Source organism: Staurois parvus, unplaced genomic scaffold (assembly GCF_062004578.1).
Source record: "Staurois parvus isolate SC_StPar_1 unplaced genomic scaffold, SC_StPar_1.0 ptg000581l, whole genome shotgun sequence".
Lineage (NCBI taxonomy): Eukaryota > Metazoa > Chordata > Amphibia > Anura > Ranidae > Staurois > Staurois parvus.
The window spans coordinates 9450508-9468187 of record NW_028318377.1 but is presented as its reverse complement, the minus strand read 5'-3'; the positions used below and the strand labels follow the sequence as shown (position 1 = coordinate 9468187).

The window sequence follows — 17680 nt, the reverse complement described above, 5'->3', positions numbered from 1 at the left end:
ACACCAATGATGGGGTGCTATTCCTCCCACTGACACCAATGATGGGGTGCTATTCCTCCCACTGACACCAATGATGGGGTGCTATTCCTCCCACTGACACCAATGATGGGGTGCTATTCCTCCCACTGACACCAATGATGGGGTGCTATTCCTCCCACTGACACCAATGATGGAGTGCTATTCCTCCCACTGACACCAATGATGGGGCGCTATTCCTCCCACTGACACCAATGATGGGGCACTATTCCCCCCCCCACTGACACCAACGATGGGGCAATATTCCCCCCCCCCCACTGACACCAACGATGGGGCACTATTCCCCCCCCCCACTGACACCAACGATGGGGCACTATTCCACCCCCCACTGACACCAATGATGGGACACCATTCCTCCCACTGACACCAATGTTGGGACACTATTCCTCCCACTGACACCAAAGATGGGGCACTATTCCTCCCACTGATACTAATGATGGGGCACTATTCCTGCCACTGATACCAATGATGGGGCACAATTCCTCTCACTGACACCAATGATGGGGTGCTATTCCTCCCACTGACACCAATGATGGGGTGCTATTCCTCCCACTGACACCAATGATGGGGTGCTATTCCTCCCACTGACACCAATGATGGGGTGCTATTCCTCCCACTGACACCAATGATGTGGCACGATTCTTCGCTCTGACACCAATGATGGGGCACTATTCCTCCCACTGATACCAATGATGGGGCACTATTCCTCCCACTGATACCAATGATGGGGCACTATTCCTTCCACTGACACCAATGAAGGGGCACTATTCCTTCCACTGATACTAATAATGGGGCACTATTCCTCCCACTGATACCAATGATGGGGCACTATTCCTCCCACTGATACCAATGATGGGGCACTATTCCTCCCACTGACGCCAATGAAGGGGCACTATTCCACCCACTGACACCAATGATGGGGCACTATTCCTTCCACTGATGCCAATGATGGGGCACTATTCCTCCCACTGACACCAATGATGGGGCACTATTCCTCCCACTGACACCAATGATGGGGCACTATTCCTTTCACTGACGCCAATGATGGGGCACTATTCCTCCCACTGACACCAATGAAGGGGCACTATTCCACCCACTGACACCAATGATGGGGCACTATTCCTCCCACTGATACCAATGATGGGGCACTATTCCTCCCTCTAATACCAATGACTGGGCACTATTCCTCCCACTGATGCCAATGATGGGGCACTATTCCTCCCACTGACACCAATGATGGGGCACTATTCCTTCCACTGACGCCAATGATGGGGCACTATTCCTTCCACTGACACCAATGATGGGGCACTATTCCACCCACTGACACCAATGATGGGGCACTATTCATCTCACCGACACCAATGATGGGGCACTATTCCTCCCATCCCCCCCACTGACACCAACGATGGGGCACTATTCCACCCCCCACTGACACCAATAATGGGGCACTATTCCACCCCCCCACTGACACCAATGATGGGACACTATTCCTCTCACTGACACCAATGTTGGGACACTATTCCTCCCACTGACACCAATGTTGGGACACTATTCCTCCCACTGACACCAATGATGGGGCACTATTCCTCCCACTGACACCAATGATGGGGCACTATTCCTCCCACTGATACTAATGATGGGGCACTATTCCTCCCACTGACACCAAAGATGGGGCACTATTCCTTCCACTGACACCAAAGATGGGGCACTATTCCTCCCACTGACACCAAAGATGGGGCACTATTCCTCCCACTGACACCAATGATGGGGCACTATTCCTCCCACTGATGTGCATTGGAAGAGGGGTAGTCTTATACGGCAAGTATAGCCCAAACACTACATTTTAGCAGGAAAAGTAGGGGGTCGTCTTATACGCCGGAAAATACGGTACCTAATAAAATTAAAAATCAAAATTAAATTGTTTACAAAATAAAATGAATCAACTCAAAGAAACAAAAAAACTTTGTTTTTAAGACTCAGTAGAGAAAATACTGTATCATTGTAATGTACCCAATAACAGCTTAAAGTACATAAACCGTAAACATGAGGCTGACATGAGTAAATCCTTCATACTTTTCACATTAAATTATTTTAAATAGTTGGAAAGGAGAGAAGGAAAGAAATGAAAGGAAAGATAGAGCTAGACTTTAACATACTGTAATTATACAATCAATAAAATTTACTTCACTACCCTAAATGTACTCCCACCCCCCCAAAATAATAAAAACATACAGCCGCTAAATAAAAAAAAGAGTAATAGTTCTATTCTATATGTTGCATATTTTCCAGCCTATAAGATATCTAAATAAGACCGCTTTGTGAACTGTTCTGTTCTTTCTAATAGCTGGGCAAGATTGCCATGCTTTGCGGCCCCTGAAAACATATCTCATGACCCCTTGGATTATTGAGTCTGCTAAATGCTAGTGGAGCAGAATGGTTTAGTTTTCAGTGCATGTGTTCTACGGTCTACAATGGAACAGATGGTATAATTCCAAAAGGTACATTAAGTATCAATCAAATTTAATAAGGTCTGGATACTTCTACTGTGCTTGCTTGATGTCTCAGAACAGATACACCACCTCCATTAAATCACTAGTTATTTCCTGAGACTCCATAGTCCACAGGCACTCAATCTTTCCATCATGCCACAATGTGCCAACAATTTTTTCCATCTCTTTTTTTTTTTATCAACTTCTATCTTCACCCCAGTCTGGAAAAATGTCCAAATGTAAAAAGGTTACAGAGTTTTGGTAAATCAAAAGGAAACATCGGCTAGTGTAAAAACAAATAAAATAATCAATTAAGACAGCATAGTAACTTTTTTACTGATCCTTGAAGGAAGAATTTCTCTGGTGGTCTGGGCTTTGGGCACGGATTTCACAAATGGCTAATAGTTCATTTTGTAGCCCTCACTCAACTCCACTGTAAATTGTCTAGGCTAGACTCTTGTTCCCAAGTAAATCACATCATACTGCTATTCTATGAGTAGCACTACCCCCGTAGGGGCTGCTGAATTTTTACTTGGGTCTCCCTATGCTCTGCACAGCCAGGCAACACACATTTTCCACACTTTGCACACTGGAGCCAAAGAACAGCCCTTGAGCTTTGTTTTGTGATTTTATTAAGGGGCTACGAACTTAGATGGGGTCTAGGGGTATATGGGATGCCCGAGGAACTGCAGAACTTGAGAACAAACTCCTTAGCAACTATGTACAGAAATGTGGATTTATTTATTTATTACAGGAACTTTTAGCAACAGTGTCTTTTCTGGAAGAGCACCAATGGCTCTTTGGTGTACCTCCTCACACCCCAGATGAATTCTCCTCTTCATCCATCTGCCTGAGGGTATCCATGGACAAGGGGGTCCAGGGCCAGAAGCTGCTAATTTAGCACAAGCAGTCCCAGATGAGGAGCTAATTGGGTCTTGCACCTGACGTCCCTTTCCCCTTATCCGGCTCATGGGGTGTAAGAGTACTCACACTGTCCTCTCCTGTTAGCTTGGTGGATTGGTGGCTGCATTGAGACCTTATGCTGGGCATGCTCCTTCCCTGCTGCTCAGGCTGTCCTCCCTAGGAGATGTTGAGGCAGTGGAGATCCTCTTTTTTTCAAGCAACCTGACTGTAGGTGAGATCCCCTCCCTGGGGCCCCCTTCCAGGCTCCACACTCCAGCCTTCCTCAATCCATTTTCCATCCGACATTGCACACCTTCCCCCAGGCTCTGCACATTTGAGGGTTTCCCTGGTCACCATGCTCAACCTCCTGCCAGGGTCCCTCAAGCATGCAGATCTAAGCCTCCTCCACCCCCTCCAGAAAGCTCTCAGGTTTCTGGAGAGGTGAGAGGGCCCCAGAAAGCTGTGACCTGTTAGACCCTCCCAGCCTTTCCTGAGGTAACCTCACTCCCAGGCTGACTCATTCCCTGGCTGCTACTCAGCCTCTTTCTAATACTATCTGACTAACCTGGAGGGTGTTACATACTGTATGTGCTAGCTGCAAAGAAGTTCCTGTTTGTTTAGATACAGCATATTCAGTCACCTTCAGATATCCCAAATTGTATTCTAAAATAGGTTCTCATCTTAAAATAATTTCATTATGGTGAAGAAGAAAGCAAATATTGTACATAAATAAAAGTCATTCTAAAAAAAAAAAAAAAAATCCTCTCATCCTTTTCCTGGTGTAGCCACCAGTCCTTTTCACTGCTGAAGGCAAAGAGTCTTGTTGAAGTCAGACTGTTATCAATCACCAAGCTAACTGACCACTAGCTACACCAGCCTCTCAACCAGGATTTATGGAACCTCAGTGTTCCTCCAGAGGTTGCTAGGGGTTCCATGAGCAAATCAATTCTGCCTTTCAGATACTGTATGTAACCACTGACATAAATGCACATTTTATCTGAAATGGCGGAATTCTTCACTCTCACCAAAACTGTAAGGAGCTTTCTTCCCACTGACCATCATTCAGATGTGCGGTGAGCTGTAGATATAGTACTTGTATATATTAGTGGGGGTTCCCTGAGACCTCACAGTTAATTCAAGGGTTCCTCAGTGTTACAAGAGATCAGAAAGGCCAAGTTATACCTAATAACTATTCTATCTGTATGTCATAGCAAGCCAAGAGCTGCCTCTATTCATCTATATGACCTGTACCCACAATCTCCTTAAGGGCTTGTTCACACTTGACTACATTTCTAACTCTTACACTCTCCTACAACATTGGTATTGGCAGTAGACAGACATTAAAGAGCTTTAGTGAGGGTGTTAGACTGGTGTTTTACTAGCGTTAAAAATGCCCCCTAAACTCCCTATGCACAGTTTTGAAGCGTTTTGTAAGCATTTTACAAGTGTTAAAACCACACCACAAATGTCTATAATAAACTGTCATGTTATTAACGTGCCACAACTGAACTGCAAACGCCCCGCAAATGCCTGCCAGAGCATCACCATACACTTGAATGGGAGTCTTTGAAAGGCTTCAAACTCCTCCAGACTCAACATGAGGCTTCAATTTTATAATAATGTGAACAGCACTGTGTGCTGTCAATAAAATCATTTGCATAGGCATTTGAGGAGCGTTAACAACATCCCTTAAATGCCTGCTTTCCGTGCCAGTGTGAACTAAGCCTAATAGCAGCACCGGCGGGTTGCAATGTCCTGGCAACCCCAAAGCAATCCTGAAATATGTGTGTGGATGCTTAGATGTGTGGCTGAGACCAGTTTGAATGCAATGCCCATGCAGGCTAGTTTATGGTTTCTGGAAAGCACATAACAAAGGTATTTTACTGATTTCAGGGGTTCCTGATGACGTAATCCAGAAAAGAAAAGATCTGAAGACCATCACAGAAATTGTCCAGACTGGAAACCATTTTGTGATGACAGTGACCACAGGGCCCAGTGTCCTACGCAATGATTCACAGTCAGTGAGGAGGTTGAACTGGATTCACCGACTCATGGGAAAGTTACGGTAAGAACACCAATAGGAGGAGTTGTTAGAGGATGAAATGGTCATATTAACTTGTAATTTTAGATAAAACTGAGCATCAAAATATCACAGTGTACTGGAACCTTGTTAGAAACACAATATTGTTTCTGTTTCAGAAAGGAAAGAACGTAAAAACTCCATGCCTATAGTGTCCTTGCGGGATTGAAACCCCGGACTTTAAAGCCTCGTTCACACCATGGTGCAGAGATGTCAGTTTTTCTGCAAGCGCGCAACAAAATCAGTTCTCTATGTGCCCTGTTCACACCACAACACTGGTATCACATGCAGTTTTTTTTTGAGCAGGAATCTGCAACATGTATAAAACTCATTGAAGCATGTATGAAAAATGTCTCTGCAAATGAAATCCGCACATCAGTTTCCATCAGTTTTTCTGCATGTATGGTGTGTATGTGGCCTAAAGCTTGACAATGTGGAATGAGATGCGTATCCTTACGCTCCATCTGGCCAATTGATGAATCTAAAATATAACCTTTAATGAGATATATATAAAATGTATGCTGAGTTGTAATTAATGCCTATTGGAGTGGAATGTACTGCGCACAACAGTATGACTGGAGACCATTACAATTGTTTACCTTCCATCCAAATGGTTAATAACACCAGACAAGATCACATACCATACCGTTTTAGATGAAGTGACGGCATAAAGAAGACACCGTAGTTTGATCATAAACCTATCAGATGGAATATATCATCTCTATTATGGAGATAAGGTTACCCAATGGACATGGAACAAAACAACAGAACAATCGAGTATTTTTAATACTTGTATACAGAGTTTGTTTTCTGTTCCATAAACTACTTTTATTCACTTGCAATGTGCCTTTGAATTGGTTAGCAACTTTGACTGCTCCTGCTAAGATCTCTCCTCTTCTGGGAATGTCTAATTACTATGTGTGCTGGCCCAGCTCCTCTACCCCTCCTCTCTCTTTCCTACATAACCCTTTATGTAGCAGCTGGGTGAGGAGTGAAGGGGAATACTATAGAGCAGGGGTGTCAAACTGGCGGCCCTCCAGCTGTTGCAAAACTACAAGTCCCATCATGCTTCTACCTTTGGGAGTCACACTTGTAACTGTCAATCTTGCAATGCCTCATGGGACTTGTAGTTTGGCAACAGCTGGAGGGCCACCAGTTTGACACCTGTGCTATAGAGTGTCACTTGAGAGTCTGCTGATATTACATCCTAGATGGTGGCACTCAGCAGCAGTCTCAGGGCTTTTGGCTGTCTATACAAAGGAAGCTTCTACCAGTAAATAAAAGGCAGACATTACATTAAATGCACATATATTCCTAAGAGATTTATTATTTAAATGGTGACAAGGTCTCTTTAACAAGTTTATTTAACCTAAGTTTTTTGATGGCAGAGCAAAGCCTGTACAAACCAAAGTAAAAGGCTAGGAAGATCACATAGAATGCTGAAGAAGCAGCTAATGTTCCTTCTTGTCTACACTGATTTCTCCACTGTACGTTGGAGGCATCAATGGCTGTCTCATAGGCTGGACTTCAGACGTCTGTCTTTGTTCATCTTCATTATGAAGATGAAACGTGGCTGGGTCTTCCAACATGACAATGATCCCAAACATACTGCCCAGGCAACGAAGGAGTGGCTTCGTAAGAAGCATTTCAAGGTCCTGGAGTGGCCTAGCCAGTCTCCAGATCTCAACCCCATAGAAAACCTTTGGAGGGAGTTGAAAGTCCGTGTTGCTCAGCGACAGCCCCAAAACATCACTGCTCTAGAGGAGATCTGCATGGAGGAATGGGCCAACATACCAGCAACAGTGTGTGCCAACCTTGTGAAGACTTACAGGAAACGTTTGACCTCTGTCATTGCCAACAAAGGATATATAACAAAGTATTGAGATGAACTTTTGATATTGACCAAATACTTATTTTCCACCATAACTTGCAAATAAATTCTTTCCAAATCAGCCAAAGTGATTGTCTGGATTTCTTTTCTCATTTTGTCTCTCATAGTTGAGGTCTACCTATGATGCCAATTACAGGCCTCTCTCATCTTTTTAAGTGGGAGAACTTGCACAATTGGTGGCTGACTAAATACCTTTTTGCCCCACTGTGTGTGTGTGTGTGTGTGTGTGTGTGTGTGTGTGTGTGTGTGTGTGTGTGTGTGTGTATATATATATATATATATATATATATATATATATAATTTGTCTGTGAAATACAGTTATATTCATTCTGTTATTTAAAAAAAAGGAATTTATTGAAAAGAAAAAAACATGAACCTGTACTATTTTTATTTTTTTACTATTCCAGGCTGTCGTTAATCTAGTGGATGGCAAGATGGTTGCGCAGCTTAAGGAGGTCCTCTCAGTCACTGAAGTCTCCGGAGATCTTCTCATCTCTGTAAGGATAATATGCTTCTTCTACCTGAACACCAAATGTACATTTAGGGATCATGCATAGAAAACGGTCGAACCTTATTTTTTAAACTGGGGGAACAGCCAGTAGCAACCAGTGTCAGTGGAGTGAAATACCAAACTAATGAATTGAGAGATGATCAAGAATATGTATATATTGCACACATGAATACCGTCATCTGCATCATTAATGTACGTGTTCCAAAAATGATAATTGTTGTATCTTAGTGCACGCTTTTGAAACAAATCAGCTGGCTGCAGATTGAGAGAGAAATGTAAAATAACAAAAAGTAGAATATTCCTTTAAGTAATTTTATTTGAAGGTCTTGTGCAAGCAGCTGTAAATTATGCTTGTTGCTGGGGTGCCACGGAGCCATAGCTAAAGTGTACGTTTGCCCGTTGAGATTTATAGAAAAACGCAAGACACCTAGTAACCCATTTTGTAACGGGGCTTGCAAATGGCTGTGGGATGGTGCCAAGAGGCACAAGTCCCTGCCATGCTTCTTCTTGCTACCAGAACAACAACCCTCCTGCTATATCCTAAGGAAGAAATGTCCACACAAAAAGTTAGGATTGCTGCGTTTTACTGATGTTACTTTAAGATGGCATTACAGTCACATCATGTGGACATACTATCCAGGGTCACTTGACAGCATATTGTCAATCACATATAGTGGACGAACCGCAGCAGTCACATGAGGAAGCAGCACACAGTACACTTTAGTATGCCATCTTCCCTACTTAGTCCTTTTCCTCCCGAGGTCATCAGTACTCTTGTTCTGGTTTGCCTTAGGCTGTCGGTATCCAGCTCACTGCTCCTTACAGGTAGCCTTCCTGAGACAGGACCACTGCACTCAACTCTGGCTTGGGCACATCTTCTACCAGGTCTTCCAAGGGAATAGCCTCTCCAAGGAACACTTGGCCTGGCCTAAAGGGCCTTTTGCAGCCTCTCTAGCCTCCCCATAAGAGTCAGGATTACTAAAGCCAGCTCTTCTGGGTGCAGGTCTACATTTCCCTGTCCTCCAGCCTTGTCCAGAGCCTCCACTTGCTGACTACATCTGACTGAAGGTGGGGTCTCTATCTCCAATGCCCCAACTGCACTAGGGCTGCTCCCAACCAGGCTTATATGTGGGCACTGACTCACCCAATACATCACTACAGGAGGGTTCTAGCTAAAAGGGGCCTAGCACCTGATGACACTATTCTCTGTAACCAGACACTATTCATGAACAGAGCCACTGCGTGGCAGACTAGCTAAGTGCACCTGCTTACACTTTTACTAAGGTTTTGCTTTATGTAGTTCCCCACGGAGAACATTTTTGCTAGGCCTCATGACATCCTGGTTTATTCAGAATATACATTGTAAAACCATGGTTGTGAACAAATAATGTACACATGTACAGTTGCAAGAAAAAGTATGTGAATTATTATTATGTGCAGTTTTGCATGAATTGGGCATAAAATGTGCTCTGAACGTCATCTAAGTCATAACAATAGAAGAACACAGTCTGCTGAACATAATACTACACAAACATTAGATGTCACCATGGTTTAATTGCACATAACATGTAAACATTCACAGTGCAGGGAGGAAAAAGTATGTGAGGCCCTAGCTTAATGACTTCTCCCAGAGCTAATTGGAGCCAGGAGTGAGCCTACCTTGACTCCAATCAGTGTGATGATATTGGATGTGTTGCTGACAGCTGTCCTGCCCTTAAAAAACACACACCTGTTTTGGGTTTGCTGGTTTCAAAAAGCACTGTCTGATGTGAACCATGCCTCGCAGAAAAGAGCTCTCCGAAGACCTACAATCAGGAATTGTTGACTTGCATGAAGCTGGAAAGGGTTACAAAAGTATCTCCAGAAGCCTTGATGTTCATGTGTCCACGGTAAGGCAGACTGTCTACACATGGAGAAAGTTTAGCACTGTTGCTACTCTCCCTAGGCGTGGTCGTCCTGTAAAAATGACTGCAAGAGCACAGAGCAGAATGCTGCATGAGGTAAAGAAGAATCCCAGAGTGTCAGCTAAAGACCTACAGAAATCTCTGGCACATGCTAACATTTTTGTTGACACATCTACAATAAGGAAAACATTAAACAAGAATGGAGTACATGGGAGGACACCACGGAGGAAGCCATTGCTGTCCAAAAAGAATATTGCCGCACGTTTGAAGTTTGCAAAAGAGCACCTGGATGTTCCACAGCACTACTGGCAAAATATACTGTGGACAGATGAAACCAAGATTGAGATGTTTGGGAAGAACATAACACTATGTGTGGAGAAAAAAAGGCACAGCACACCGACATCAAAACCTCATCCCCACTGTAAAACATGGCGGAGGGAGCATCATGGTTTGGGGCTGCTTTGCTGCCTCAGGGCCTGGACGGATTGTTGTCATTGATGAGAAAATGAATTCCAGAGTTTATCAAGACATTTTGCAGGAAAACGTACGACCATCTGTCCGCCAACTGAAGCTCCGCAGAGGATGGGTGATGCAACGGGACAATGACCCAAAACATACAAGTAATTCAATAAAACAATGGCTGCAACAGCACAGAATACGCCTTCTGGAGTGGCCCAGTCAGAGTCCTGACCTCAACCCGATTGAAATGCTGTGGCATGACCTTAAGAGAGCGATTCACACCAGACATCCCAAGAATATTGCTACACTGAAACAGTTTTGTGAAGAGGAGTGGTCCAAAATGACTCCAGATCATTGTGCAGGTCTGATCTGCTACTACAGGAAACGTTTGGTTGAGGTTATTGCTGCCAAAGGTGGTCAACCAGTTATTAAGTACAAAGGTTCACATACTTTTTCCTCCCTGCACTGTGAATGTTTACATGTTATGTGCAATTAAACCATGGCAACATCTAATGTTTGTGTAGTATTATGTTCAGCAGACTGTGTTCTATTGTTGTGACTTAGATGACGTTCAGAGCACATTTTATGCCCAATTCATGCAAAACTCCATGTAATCCCAAGGAGTTCACATACTTTTTCTTGCAACTGTATATGTTTGTTTCTTTCTTTCAGATTTTGACCTACAAAGGAATTGTCTACAAGACAGTTGGCAACAGACTCCAGTAGAAGAGCAGCTTCTATCTGTTCAACAGTTAACCAAATATAATAAATATCATGATGAAAAAAATAAAGTTCTCCTGCCTATCAATAGAAGTTTCTTGGAGGGTCAAGTGCTGACTGGTTTTCAGCTGTTTCCCCTGTGTCAAGAAGAGGGGTTGGCTCTGAGGAAGAGGCAAGTCCTCAAAACGCATTAGCCAGTTGGAAGTCCACAGTTCCCATTGTGGACAGACACGCAGTGCAGATCGGACAGAGCTGTTCCTTTATGATGTGCCTTTGAGTGTATTGCCATTTTGTGGGTACAATACCTACTTTTATTAAATACGTTTTTTAAGGTAATGCACTAGGCCAGTGCGCCCTCTGTTTGTTTCTTGCTTTATTCAGTACATTTGGACTCCCCCGGTCTTTTGAGGACAGCAAGGCGTGCATATTCCAGGACATTCAGGATGTGGTCATAATCTGTACTTCGCCCATCCTCTGGAACTCTCTACCCCAATCCATCAGACTGTCACCTTCCCTCCTCGCCTTCAGGTGCACCCTGAAAACCCATCTCTTCAGGGAAGCCTACCCCACCCTCACCTAATTGCTGATCTACACTCCTCCTACTACTCCATCCCCCACAGCCACTTCCTCCTGTACCACTATCCCCTCCCTCCTAGATTGTAAGCTCGAAAGAGCAGGGCCCTTGAACCCCTTGTGTTTTGTCTTGTTACTGTATTGTCTCATGTACTGTCCCCCACTATAATGTACAGCGCTGAGCAAACGTTTTGGCGCTATATAAATAATGTATAATAATCCCTAAGCGCAGGAGTATCTGGTTTTGCTGTTCCTTTACTGTTGTTTCCCGTGTCCTGTGCTATTCTTGTATGATTCCCTTGTTTCTGACCTAGCTTCGGATTCTGCTCCTGACTTGTTTCTAAGTTCCTAACCCAGCTCTGCTCATGAATCGGTACCTCGCTGCCCACCTGTTGATGACCCTGGCTATTCCTGTGACCACGCTCCTGTCTCTGATTCCGGCTTCCAGTCCTGCTCAAGTGCCTGCCTGCCTGGCTGTTTGCTGTACAAATTCTGTACACCATTGAGTGTTCCTGCTTCAAGTCTACCACTCATCCTGAACCTGCAGTGCAAGTGGAGTGCCCCTTTAATCTGGATTGGATTCCGGAGCATAGCTACCATTTCTGAACTGATGGTCCGCCAGTCTCTTCGGGAATGCATCCCCAACTGCAAGTTCTGTCAACATCTGCTGACACTTTTGTTCCTTCTGTCCCTCGGTACCCTCTGTTCCAATGCCAGTGAGATCTGGGCTGGAGATACAAGTGAGGCAGACCTCGTCATTTCCGTCTCCTATCAAGTACCAAGTATACAGATCAATAAAGTAAGAGTAAAGTCAGAACTTCTTATCTGAAAACTTGTTTTGAGTCTGCAATGAACTGAGGGTCAATGGTCAGCATGACAGCCAGACAGTTACCATTTCTAGGAGAGGTCAGCAATGGCAGTTTCTGCATTCCTCTCACTAAAAGGGTTCCTTTAAGAGCCATTATATTGGAGAATTTAAGAATGTTAAAGGGTTGTGTGTCTTCTATATGATTAGCCATCACCTGAGTGACATGGATACATACAGTAAAGTTAAGTGTTATTGACAGTCTTTGTTGATATAGAGTAAAGGTGACTTGTGTAAGCCATTTCACATAGGAAATGTCCTTGCTTTTATGAATTTCTTTTAGAAGTGTCAGACCAACTGTAAATCATGTCTGCCTCTTGCCCCTGTACTATGTTTAAGTACATCTTCTAGCCACCGTGCCATCTGACCAAAATCTCCAACTAAAGCTTCAAAAAGTCCTGTGAAAAGCTGACACTTTATTCTAACAGTATCAAATGATTATGTTTTTATTGAGCCGGGAAACACATTATTTTCAGGTTACTTGTCCCATTCTCAAAGTCCCATAGGCTGACTATTGATCTTGTAATCTAAAACAAGTGTAATTGAGCTGAACTGATAAAAGCAACTGGATAAAAGAAAAAACAGGAAGAATGTGAATGGAAGGTTAAAAGATAATAACGTGAGAATACAGAGAGAAGTACAGAGTACAGAATAGAGAGGAAGCAGGCAGACTTGGAAAACAGAAATGTTCCAGCCTGATTTGCCAGCAGATGACAGGACATAGTGGACTTCTTGTTTCATGAAAATCAAAGATCTTTTATAAATGTGACAGTTATTCTGGAATTGTCACTGGAAGCAAGAGGCAGACCCCAACTGGCCTGAATCTAGCTCAAGCTGCCATTGACCCTTCTCAAATCTTTAGGTACACCAACACTCTCAGCTCTGGGCAGGTTTTGTGCTCTCTTCCAAAATTTGTTTTCACAAGTTAACACATCAGAGGGACCAGAAGTCATTTGGAAAATTTTCGCAAAGCAGACAGATCTAAAATTTGTTCACAGCCTTCCAAAATTATCAGGCCTGGGCAGGGGCGAACTGACCATTCGGGCACTGCCCAAGGGTCCGGGGTCAGTAGGGGGCCCCATGAGATGCCCCTGCTACCGTTCATTGGCTTTTTCATAGGAGTTTTTGAGTGTGGGCAAGGACACGGGGCCGCATGATCCCCTATTGCCCGGGGGCCCCATGAGTTTTCTGTCCGCCCCTGGGTCTGGGTAATGATCAGCTAATATATGCTGAAGTGTTTCAAAAACTGTAGTCATGCCCTGCAGAACTGAAGATGTGTGTGAAGTACAGTCCATGGCAAAAATACAGTCATGGACAAAAATATTGGCACCCCTGTATTTCTATCAGATAATGCACTACTTTGCACAGAAAATTATTGCAATTACAAATGTTTAGGCATTCTCATATTTATTTCTTTTGTTTGTATTGGTATGGCACAAAACAGTGGAGAAATGACTGCTACTGTCTACTACTGTTGTCGGCTAGTACCAAACACAAGCAAACATCTCAGGTTGATAAGCAGACTGGATGGGTCTCCACTCCAATGGAGAACTGAGGCTTCATGCACACTGGGGCTTTTGTAAATGCTCTTCTCTTGACAGGAGGAAAGCAGCTTCAAAAATGCTCCAAAGCCTTATTTTTGCAAATGTGTTTAGGCGTGTCAGGCACTTGGGCGTTTATTCATTTAATTGACCAGAATATAAATTTATTCTGGCCACTGAAATGAAAAAACGATTGGGGGGGGCATAGGTTGAGTTCCCGCATGTATTTGCTGAGCAAAAAAAGCCCTGTGTGGATATATTCTATATTTGCAGAGCGGTGCAGGATGGGTCAATATTGCATTTAGCAGCTGCGTTACCAGAAGGCGGCTTCGGCTAACGGTTCCAGAAGAGGTATCTAGGATGAAGCAGCACTTCCCACCAGCTCCAAACACCGGAAGATTTACAATAACCAAGGAGCCTACCCATACATGGTCCTACTCCTGCTCAGGAACTTTTCCCTATGTTTTCCATTCTCTCTCTCTCTCTCTCCCTCCCTCTCCCTGTCCCTTACCATTCACTTGCCAGAAGCATGCCAAAGTGGTGCAGGTTCTCTTATTTAAAAAGGTTCCCTATTCCAAATTGTTGACATTACTACATAACCTGTATGCTTTAGCAAACATTGTTAGGTGTGCAGTTTTTTTTTTTTTTTGAATGATTGGAATGATTGATGGGTTTGTCAGTTGTCTGACTATTTCACTAGTGTCTGTTTGGGGTCATAGGAATTGTCCCATATTGAATGCTTAGCACCATCGAAGCTGCTTCTGTGCTGTGAAGGTTTGCAAGTGAGAAACTAACCATTTTTATCACAAGAAGTAATGTCATTGTGCTTAGCATAACTAGGGCACATCAAGGCCTCCATTAATGTTGTAAAGCAATGACATCACCCTATTGCTGATCAAAGAGATTACAGCAGACACTTATATGGAGAACTGATGGAAGAGGTGAGAAAGTTTCTCTCCGACTCTCCGCAGGAACACAGTATCTCCTTCTGAGATGGCTTTTTGTGGAACCCATGAGCTGCAGTCACAGGAGAAGGTTGAGCCTTTCATGAGAGCCATTTGTAATACCAAAAGGTTCTTAACCGTTTCAATACCGTGCAATTTTACACCTTCCTGCCCAGGCCATTTTTCAGGTTTCAGCGCTCTCACACTTTGAATGACAATTCCGCGGTCATACAACACTGTACCCAAACTAAAATTTTATCATTTTCTTCACACAACTAGAGCTTTCTTTTGGTGGTATTTAATCACCGCTGGGGTTTTTATTTTTTGCTAAATTAACAAAAAAAGACCAAAAATTTTGAAAAAAAAACACATTTTTCTTTGTTTCTGTTATAAAAGTTTACAAATAAATAATTGTTCTTCATAAATTTAGGCCGAGATGTATTCTACTACATTTCTTTGGTAAAAATAACCCAAATTAGGATGTATTTTTTAGTTTGTAGGAAAGTTATAGAGTTCACAAACTATGGTATAGATCTGAATATTGATCAATCCTGAAGTACTGACGGCCAATCTAATTTCTTGAGGTCCAAGAATGTCAGAATAGTACAGATATCCCCAAATGACCCCTTTTTGCAGAGTAGACAGTCCGACGTACTTCATAAGAGGCATGGCGAGTTTTTTGAAGTTGTATTTTTTTGTCATAATTTTTCGGAAAATGAAAAAATTAAAAAAATTATTTTCACTTTTTTTTTACATACTGTCACCAGTGCAGTACAGCGTCATCATATAACTGGCATGGCGGTGATCAGGGACACTGACTGGTGACAGTATGAAAAAAAAAATATATATTTTTTTTTTTATTTTTTTTTATTATATTTAATTTTTTATTACTTTTTTAAAATATTTTTTTAAGATTTTTTTTTCATATTTTACTATGACCAAAGTAGTACAATGTTACCATAGTAACATTGTACTACTTTGGGGAAGTGATCAGTATTTTTTTTTTTTTTTTTACACAATTTGCTTATAGCAAAGAATTACTTTGCTATAAGCAAGCATTTACCTGAATGAAATCGATTCATTCAGCTTTTTTTTTTTTTTTTTTTTTGTGCTTAGCTGTGATTTGGTCACAGCTAATCACATGACATGTGCATGTGATTAGCTGTGACCATTCACAGCTAGGCACTAGTATACAATGGATGGCATCATGAATGAAGCCATCCATTGTATACAACTGTCATGTGACCTGCTGTGATTGGTCACAGCAGGTCACATGGTACCAGCAACGGGAGCCGGTACTCGGATCTGTCATCGGCCGTGTCCGAGGTGCACGGCCGGTGACAGATCGCACTGCTGCGCCGCTCTGCATTAGCGCAAACGGCGCATGTGCGGGAGCACGCCAAATGGCGTGCACCCGGAATGGAGAGACACATCTGAAGCCGCCAAACGGCCATTGGCCGGGCGGCTAATGGTTAAACTCCAGAAATATTTCGCTGGCCATACACTAGTAGAATTTTGTTCAAAAATGTTCATTGTAAGAACATTAGTTCGATTTTCTACCGTCAAAACAACATTCATTTTCGACTACAGTGACTAGAAAATTCAGAGGAGCAGAATGGAAAGTTTTTCTCAAACTAGCAAATTTCTAATAGACTCTGGTTTTTATCCATTGTCCATTAATTTCAAAATCAAATGTTAAAAGTAAAAATGTTTTTTGAAGTACAGGCGGTCCCCAGGTTACAAACAAGATAGGTTAAGTTGAATTTGTGTGTAAGTTGGAACAGGCACATTGAAGTGTAACTCCAGCCCAAAAATTTTTTTAAGATTTCACCTCACTTTTTGTTCCTGTGACAATTGGATTTTGACAATTTTGGGTTGTCATGGAAACAAGGATAGGTGATAAAGCTTCAGTGGAGACACCTTTTTTCCCCACCATAATTCTTACAGGACTGAAGGGGTAAATTTCCTCTCACTTCCTGTTGTCTCTCTCTGTTTGCAAGTATGAGCTGTATGTAAGTCGGATGTACTTTTGAACAACAGTCATCACATCATCAAATGCACTGAATACTTGTACGAATTTGTGTATGAACGTTCGTTCGAAAATCTATTAACTTTATTTGTATGTTTTCATTAAGCTGCATGTGAAATGTAGTAGAAAACAAACACACAGACTGAAATTGACGTTGTTAGCTGCAGCCTCTTTGGTTATAGTTCTAGTTGGTAAAGCGTTTTGCAGCTGCATTATTTTTTATGTTTTTCCATTTGGTTTCTACAAGTTGGAAATGCAACAGAGTCAGCATTGTTGAAAAAAACTTTAGGCATGTTAATGATCAGTTCACATTTTGTTGCATGTTTATCAGGCGTTCATCATTGGTATCACTGAAATCTATTGGGCCCCAAAACACATGATCATGCCCCAAAGAAGCTCCAGTACTTTTTCTGAGCATTGAGCGACAGCTCTTTGCTTGGATGTGAATGGGCACAACAGAAGAACATGGAGTTCTGGTGTTGAGCAATTAGTTCCTTCTGAAAACACACTTCAAATCATTGTGAAGCCCTCTTTTGGAGGGTGGGGGGGGGGGGGTATGAGAAATGGCACTAAACCTATAGATAAATAGTAGAACCAGAACCTTCACTAAGTGATAGAGTGGGTTTAGTTATAAAGTTGGCAGTGCCTCCACCCAGGACAGGGCCTTTGTGAACCGAGGGGATTCCCATCCTGGGAAATTAACCAGTAATCTAATCAAAGTAATTGAGAACACAA

General features: G+C 42.7%; 1 pseudogene across 1 annotated transcript in view; it reads left to right on the top strand.

Annotated features, from left to right (window-relative positions):
• The window catches only part of LOC149450187 (fatty acid-binding protein, liver-like), a 38303-nt pseudogene that overhangs the window by 16378 nt on the left and 4245 nt on the right, over window positions 1-17680 (top strand). The window contains exons 4-6 of the transcript XR_016315291.1: window positions 5322-5493; window positions 7807-7896; window positions 10946-12365. The product of XR_016315291.1 is annotated as a fatty acid-binding protein, liver-like (transcript). The remainder of the gene's footprint in view (window positions 1-5321; window positions 5494-7806; window positions 7897-10945; window positions 12366-17680) is intronic.